We start from the raw sequence: 8301 nt of genomic DNA, 5'->3' as shown, positions 1-8301 counted from the left end.
GCATTATTGAGTTTAGAAGACCAATCTTTTCTAGAAGATGAAACTGTTTTCTCGAGAATCCATTTGAGTTCTCGATTTGATATCTCCGCCTGACCATTTGACTGAGGATGGTACGGCGTTGATACGCGGTGGCGTACTCCATATTTTTTCATAAGCGTTTCAAAACTCTTGTTTATAAAATGAGTACCGACATCACTAACGATAACTCTTGGACAACCAAATCTACAAAATATATCGTCAAGAAAATTAACGACAACTTTAGAATCATTCGTCGGGGTTGCAATTGCTTCAACCCACTTTGAAACATAATCAACGGCAACTAATATGTAAGTTTTACCATTGGAAGGGGGAAAAGGTCCCATGAAATCTATTCCCCACATATCGAAGACTTCAACTTCTAATATGGTTGTGAGGGGCATCTCATCTTTCCTTCCTAGATTTCCTGTTCTTTGGCACTTATCATAACGAGTAATAAATGAACGGACGTCTTTAAACATCGTAGGCAAAAAAAAACGCTTTCAAATATTCTAGCTGATGTCTTGTTAACTCCATTATGTCCTCCATAAGAGCTAGAATGGCATTCCGATATTATGGATTCGTATTCATTTTCACCAACGCATCTCCTAATTATCCCGTCACCACAAGTTTTGAACAAAAAAGGATCTTCCCAAAAATATTGTTTAATATCGAAGAAAAATTTCTTCTTTTGTTGGAAATCTAATCCTTCCGGAATAATATTGGCTGCAAGATAATTAGCAATATCTGCATACCAAGGTGACATGGCACTTTTTATTTGATAGAGGTGTTCATCAGGGAAATCATCTCGTATACCGATAGTTTCACCTATAGGACCGTTTTCATCTTCAAGTCTCGATAGATGATCGGCGACAAGATTTTCTACTCCCTTTTTGTCTTTTATTTCTATATCAAATTCTTGTAACAATAAAACCCATCTAATTAGACGTGGTTTTGCATCCTTTTTAGCAAATAAATATCTTAATGCTGCATGATCAGTATAAATAATAACTTTTGAACCTAATAAATATGACCTAAACTTGTCACATGCAAAAATTACGGCTAACATTTCTTTTTCTGTTGTGGTGTAGTTTAATTATGCACCAGACAGTGTGTGACTTGCATAATAAATGACATGAAGTTTCTTATCTTTCCTTTGACCTAGAACACATCCGACAGCTAAATCACTTGCATCACACATAATTTCAAATGGTAAATCTCAATCGGGTTTAGCAATAACAGGTGCACTGACTAAAGCTGTTTTCAATGTTTCGAAAGCTTTAACGCATTCTTCATTAAAATCAAAGGTTGAATCTTTCATGAGTAAATTAGTAAGTGGTTTGGAAATTACAGAAAAATTCTTAATAAATCTTCTGTAAAAACCAGCATGTCCTAAAAATGATCTCACTCCCTTAACAGTAGTTGGAGGGTGTAATTTCTCTATTACTGAGGTTTTTGCTCTATCTACTTCTAATCCTTTTTCAGATATTTTGTGACCTAAAACAATTCCTTCGTCAACCATGAAATGACATTTTCCCAATTTAATACCAAATTTGTTTCTTCACACCTAGACAAAACTTTATCCAAATTTTCTAGGCACGAATCAAAAGAATCTCCATAAACTGAAAAATCGTCCATAAAAACTTCCATGATATCTTCAATGAAATCATTAAAAATCGCAGTCATACAACGTTGAAATGTTGGAGGTGCGTTACATAGACCAAATGGCATTCTTCTATATGCAAATGTTCCGTAAGGACATGTGAAAGTTGTTTTATCTTGGTCATCCGGGTAAATGTATATTTGAAAGAATCCGGAGTAACCATCAAGAAAACAGTAGAAAGCATGACCAGCTATCCTTTCGATCATTTGATCAATGAAAGGAAGAGGAAAATGATCTTTCCTAGTTGCTTTATTTAGATTTCTATAATCTATACAAACCCTCCAACCAGTGGTGGTTCGCGTAGGTATTAATTCACCTTCTTCATTCCTTACAACTGTTATGCCTCCCTTTTTAGGAACACAATGGATTGGACTAACCCATTCACTATCTGAAATAGGATAAATAATTCCATTGTCCAGAAGTTTAGTAATCTCATTTTTTACTACTTCTTTCATGTTCGGATTTAGGCGTCTTTGCCTATCCGCTTTAGGTGGCTTATCTTCTTCTAAGTGAATTCTGTGCATTACAATACTTGGATTAATACCTTTTAAGTCTAAAATTTGCCAACCCCTATCCTATTTCTAACAACTTCTTTCAATTTCTCTTCTTGGACTTGTGTTAATTTGTTAGAGATAATAATAGGTAGAGAATCGCCTTCGCCTAAGAAAGCGTACCTCAAATGACTTGGTAATTCTTTAAGTTCTAATTTAGGTGGAACTATAATTGAAGGCGGAACTGGTCCATCTTCTCGAATCAAAGGTTCTGGGTCCTTATCTTCTAGTTCCTCACTCATTATAGGTTCTATTATTTCTTCTTTTTGAACAATGTCATTTACACATTCTTCAATTAAATCAAGTTTCATACAAGCGAAATCCTCCATAGGATATTTCATCGCTTGATTCATATCAAACTCAATCTTATCATCGCCTATTCTTAAAACTACTTTCCCTTCCGACACATCAACTAGAGCACGTCTCGTGTTCATGAACGGTCTACCAAAGATTAGCGGTCAGTTTACGTCATAAGCAAATTCTAAAATAACAAAATCGGTAGGAAAAATAAATTTGTCAACTTTAACTAAAACATCCTCAATTATACCGTATGGTCTTTTAGTGGTTTGATCCGCTAATTGCAAAACCATATTGGTACGTTTGATGTCTTCTTCTAAACCTAACTTATTAAAAATAGATAATGGCATCAAGTTAATGCTCGCTCCTAAATCACAAAGACAACTTGGGAATTCAATATCTCCCAATTTACATGGAATGGTAAAACATCTGGGATCCTTGAGTTTTGTGGGCAAATTACTTGACACAATCGAACTACAATCTTTAGTTAGTGAAATGGATGAAATTCCTTCCCAACTGATTTTCTTTGAAATTAAATCTTTGAGGAATTTACCATAATTGGGAATTTGGGTAATCGCATTCATAAACGTTAAATTAATATGCAAATTCTTAAGTTTGTCTAAAAATGTTATAAGTTGTTTGTCATAGTCCTTATTGCGGACTTTGTGTGGAAAAGGTGGTTTGGGTACAAAAGTTTTTGTACTAGAGTCAATCGGTGCATCTTTTTGTTTTAATGTATCTTCTTTGGGCTTCGATAAATCAGTTCCAGGTAAGGTCGAATTTCCGGGCATTTACGGGCCTAAGTAATTTTTCCCTGAACGAAGAGTGATAGCCTTAACATGCTCTTTCGGATTTTCTTCCGTATGGCTTGGAAGACTTCCCTCTTTGCGGGATGGAATTGATTTAGCGAGTTGTCCAATTTGAATCTCCAAATTATGGATGCTGGATGATTGGTTTTTAATAAGCTGATCGAATTTATTCTCGATCCGTTTAAAACCATCGTCGTGATTACTTATTTTTCCGCTCATAGCATCAATAAATTTGTCGATTTTAGAAGATAAAGTGCTAATCGTGTCTCTGGATTGATTTTGATAATTAGTAGTACGATTTTGATTAACATTAGCATTATTATTATCTCTCCAGTTAAAGTTAGGATGATTTCTCCATCCAGGATTATATGTATTGGAATAAGGGTTATTATTTTGGTTTTGTCCTTGGACAAAATTTACCTGTTCAATTTCACTCATACCTTCGTAATCCACATGCCATAAACCTATCAATTTTGTGCGACAAGGCAGAAAATTGGGCTTGCAACATCGCTACTGGATCAAGATTCATTATACTTTAACTGATGAAGTAGTTGAGGATGATGGTTTCGCTGATGGTACGTGTCCACGTTCCGCGGGCCACATACTGCTGTTGATTGCCATTTCCTCCAAAAGTTCTCTTGCTTGGGCAGATGTTTTCTTCATGAATAACCCTCCAGACATAGCGTCCAATGAACCTCTAGTTGTAGGATTTAGTCCATTATAAAATGTTTGCATTAAAAATTCAGTGGGCAATTGGTGGTGTGGGCATAAACGTTGAAGTTCTTTAAAACGTTCCCAAGCCTCATAAAGAGTTTCACTATCATTTTGAGAAAAAGATGTTAACTCTTTAATGACTCTTGCGGTTTTTGCTAAAGGAAATTTTTTTGATAAAAATGCTTGGGCTAATTGCTCCCAAGTCTCAATTGATGCGACTGGCATAAAAGTTAACCATTCTTTGGCTCGATCCTTCAAAGTAAAAGGAAAAAGGCGAAGTTTGATTGCTTCTGCAGTTACATCAGTAATTTTAAAAGTGTCATAAATTTCTAAGAAATTTGTCAAATGGGTATTAGGATTTTCGTTAGGTAACCCGTAAAACGTTACATTATTTTGCAACATATTAAGCAACGCAGGCTTAATTTCAAAATGATGTGCATTAATTTGGGGTCTAACTATACTGTTTGTTACACCGGCCACTCCTGGCCTAGCGTAATCCATAAGTGTGGCCATAACTTCTGGCTCGGTAATTTTAGTTTTTATTGGGGTTTTTTTTTTCTTTTTCTTTTCTTTCTTGTTCTTTTTAAGGGTTCTTTCAATTTCTGGGTCAATAGGATCTGGTGACGTGCCTGAACTTCGAGAACTGCGCATGAACTTGAAATTTCGCACGAACCGAAACTACCTACAAAACAGAACTTGAAAAATAAATATGTTAGTAATTGAAAATAAATAAAATGTAAAAGTTTGAATAAGTATGAATAAACCTAGATTCGTAATAAAACACGAAAAATTTAAAATTTTGTCAAAAATTTTGGCGTTCCCCGGCAACGGCGCCAAAAACTTGTTGAGCGATTTCCGCAAGTGCACGATATACGCTTGTAGTAATAAAAGATATCGATCCCATAGGGAACGTTTTTCAACAAAACTTATTTATAATCGGTTAAATTTACTTTAAAGGTTTATAATATGGAAAATCGTTTAATCGGTTTTGGTTTTGAAATTGCTAGAATGAGAATTAGATTAGAATATGAAGATGTTAGAAAATATTCTGATTTAAAAATGAATTTGCAAAACAGGAACGTTTTAGTACTTTAGAAAAGTAAATAAGTATATTTGTTTGCATTAAGCAAAAAAACAACTTTAAACTTTGTACGAATTATAAAAATGAAATAAATGACGGAACCTCTAATTAATTGGCTTTGAACGCGACAAAACCCTTTCGGGATAGTTGCCCTTAATCAAATTAAAACTCTTTCGAGACAATAATTTGCATATGTGTTCAACAAAGTTTCCTTGTAAAGATTTTGGATTAAATACGTTTTAATGAAAACACCAGCAGTCACTTTAGTGGATTGGTTACCATAAGTGCTGCATAAAAATCTATCGAATAGAACGGACTTTATTAGATGAAATATAAATTGATACAAGTTTACAGAGAACATGGAGCATTGAATTCTTCGACGGCGTGCAAGTGAACGGGTTGTCAATCGTTTCCTTGGGTTTCGTTAGAGTTTGTCAGGCTCAGGGGCGAATCCTCTACTCAATCTTCTCGTTGAATCTTCGTAATAGAGACTGGGTCGGTCTACTACCAAAATGAAAACTAAACTGAAACAATGTCTAAACGCTACTGAGTTTGTTATTATTTAGTAAACAATGTGTGTACATCATATTGCTTTTTACAGAATCGAAATCTAACTTCTGAATCACTTGACTCGGAATTTCTGCATAAATTCTACACTAATCTCTTTCTTCTACACATATAACATTATTTTTCAACTCTCCATCAACTCTTTATTTATAGATGTTGAAGAGTCTTGATTGAAGTGTCGTGTCCGCTGCGAAGGATCGTGTCCGCTGCGAAAGGACATCTTTATCCACCCGAACGATCGCGTTTCGTCGAAAACGAAAGTGTGTAACTAGGCTTCTAAAATCTCCTGCTCGTACCGAGAATATTAAATTCTCTACCGAGAATGGGGGAGCAACAATTTGTACTTCGGACGAAGGGAAGGAGGGCTGAGGGACGCGTGTCGCGACCGTGAATATTGGGGGCCGCGGTCGCGGCACGGAGCATTTTTTACCTCTTCGGCTCTCGTTCGTGTCCTCGACTTGGCGTTATTAATTTTCGTCGTCTTCAACTCCTTTTGTAGGGCTTTTCTTCTATTTTTGAGCTCTTTTTACTCCTATTTGAATTTTACCAAATATTTATGTACCTTGCAAGAAAGAAACATATTCGGGAGTAAAAGTATTCTAAATAGGTATAAATAGCATAAATTCGTAGCAATATTGATGTAATTATTGATGATATTTTAGGTATATTTTGGGCTTAACAATAAGTAAAAAATTGTCCATAGTTCTATGGTTTTGTCGGATAAGAGGGGACCTGCTGGTACCTCGGCGAGGCTCTCAGGAGCCCCTAATAAATACTTGGTTTAGGGTAATGGGTGGGGTCAGTTGTCCTCCTTTCTATGGATTTGTTGGTTTGGAATGTTAGAGGATCGGCTAGCAAGGCTACCCGTATCCATGTTAAAAATTCAATTAAACAGTTTAATCCTTCTTGTTTTGTTTTAATGGAAACTAAGATTAGTGGAGTTAAAGCAGATGAGGTGATTAAAAAGTTTAGGAACTGGAATTGTGTTAAATCGGAGGCTACTGGCCGGGCTGGTGGGATTTGGCTATTTTGGAAGCCAGATCGAGTCCATTTCGATATTGTTAGTATGGATAAACAGTTTATTCATAGTAAAGTGAGATTTTCTGGTAATAAACCTTTCTTTATTACCTTTGTGTATGTTGATCCTGTCCTAGCTAATCGGAAACGGCTTTGGGAGGTTCCTTACTCTATGAGTGTTAGTATGTCTGAGTCTTGGTTTGTGGCTGGTGATTTTAATGATATTGCCCTTATGAGTGATCAGAGAGAGGGTGCGAATCACTATGTTAATCGTTGCCTCAACCATAAGCAAAGTATGGATTTATGTGGACTTTCTGATCTGGGTGCCGCTGGTCATAAGTTTACTTGGAAGCGTAACAGTACCTTTGTTCGTTTGGACAAAGTTTATGCTAATGTTTCAGCTCAAACTAGGTTTCCTGATGTGTCTATGTTAAATCTTCCTTTCCGGCATTCGGCTCAATGTCCTATCTTAGTCAGGCTGGTGAGAGGCAATCGGCCTAGGGGGGAGAGACCGTTTAGGTATCAGGTGGCTTGGGAATCTCATCCTGAGTTTAAAAACTTTATTCAAGACAATTGGAAGCCTCATTCTAATGTCTTACAAGCTGCTGAGGGCTTCAGAAAGAATGTTCTAGGGTGGAATAAGAACGTCTTTGGTCATATTATTAGGAGAAAGAATAAATTATTCAGTAGAATTGAGGGCATTCATCGTAGGTTGGAGGTTAGTTTTGATCACAGTTTGGATGGTCTCCTCAGAACCCTTCAGAAGGAGTTGGAAGCTGTGCTTTGACAGGAAGAGTTACTTTGGTTTCAGAAATCTAGGAAAGCCTGGATCAAAGATGAGGATCGGAATACCAGGTATTTTCATCTCTCTACTGTTATTAGAAGACAAAACAATAGGATTGATGATATTAAAGACTCAAATGGAGAATGGGTTTATGAGGATGAAGATATTCGTCACTTGGCCCTTAATTTCTATAAAGAGCTATTTAAAGAGGACCTTGTTGATATGGATAAAGCTCAGACTGTTGCTACCTTTCCCATGTTGGGAGAGGATAAAATTCTGGAAGCCTTCCACCCTATTTCCCAGAAAGAAATTGATCAAGCTATATTTAGTATTGGGGCTACTAAAGCTCCTGGGATTGATGGTCTGCCTACTGGTTTTTATCATAAACACTGGGAGGTTGTTAAGGAAGGCATTTATAGCCCTATTTTACTTTTGTCTCAGAATTAGACCCATTTGTTACCCTTTTGGAATAGTTGGGGCAGAAATGTAATAAATAATAGGCTGCTCGATATGATGTTCCGGCAAGCAGCCCTTTCGCTCGTTCCCTTGGGGCTTTTGGGGGAAAACCTGTTCCATATGAGCAGCAGGAGCAGAAGCCCCCCCGGTATCTATCTACTGGTCACCCAAATGAAAGCTCATGCCCTCAAATGCTTCCCAACGAGAGAAGCTAAGAGAGCGTCGGTTGTCCAATCAACGTAAATGGGAGTCAGTGACCTAATGGAGGTACTTCCTAAGTATGGAGTCATCTATATATAGTATAAATGAATAGTACCAGTGGCGTCTAGGATGAAGACGGGGAGTGA

General features: G+C 36.7%; 1 non-coding gene across 1 annotated transcript; it reads left to right on the top strand.

Annotated features, from left to right (window-relative positions):
- Positions 1-4086: 4086 nt before the first annotated feature.
- Positions 4087-4193, top strand: LOC136234554 (small nucleolar RNA R71). The gene has a single exon (XR_010691424.1). It is a non-coding gene; the product is annotated as a small nucleolar RNA R71 (small nucleolar RNA).
- Positions 4194-8301: the final 4108 nt, after the last annotated feature.

This window comes from Euphorbia lathyris, chromosome 6 (genome assembly GCF_963576675.1).
Source record: "Euphorbia lathyris chromosome 6, ddEupLath1.1, whole genome shotgun sequence".
NCBI lineage: Eukaryota > Viridiplantae > Streptophyta > Magnoliopsida > Malpighiales > Euphorbiaceae > Euphorbia > Euphorbia lathyris.
The sequence above is the reverse complement of the archived record's forward strand: the minus strand, read 5'-3'. Positions and strand labels throughout refer to the sequence as shown.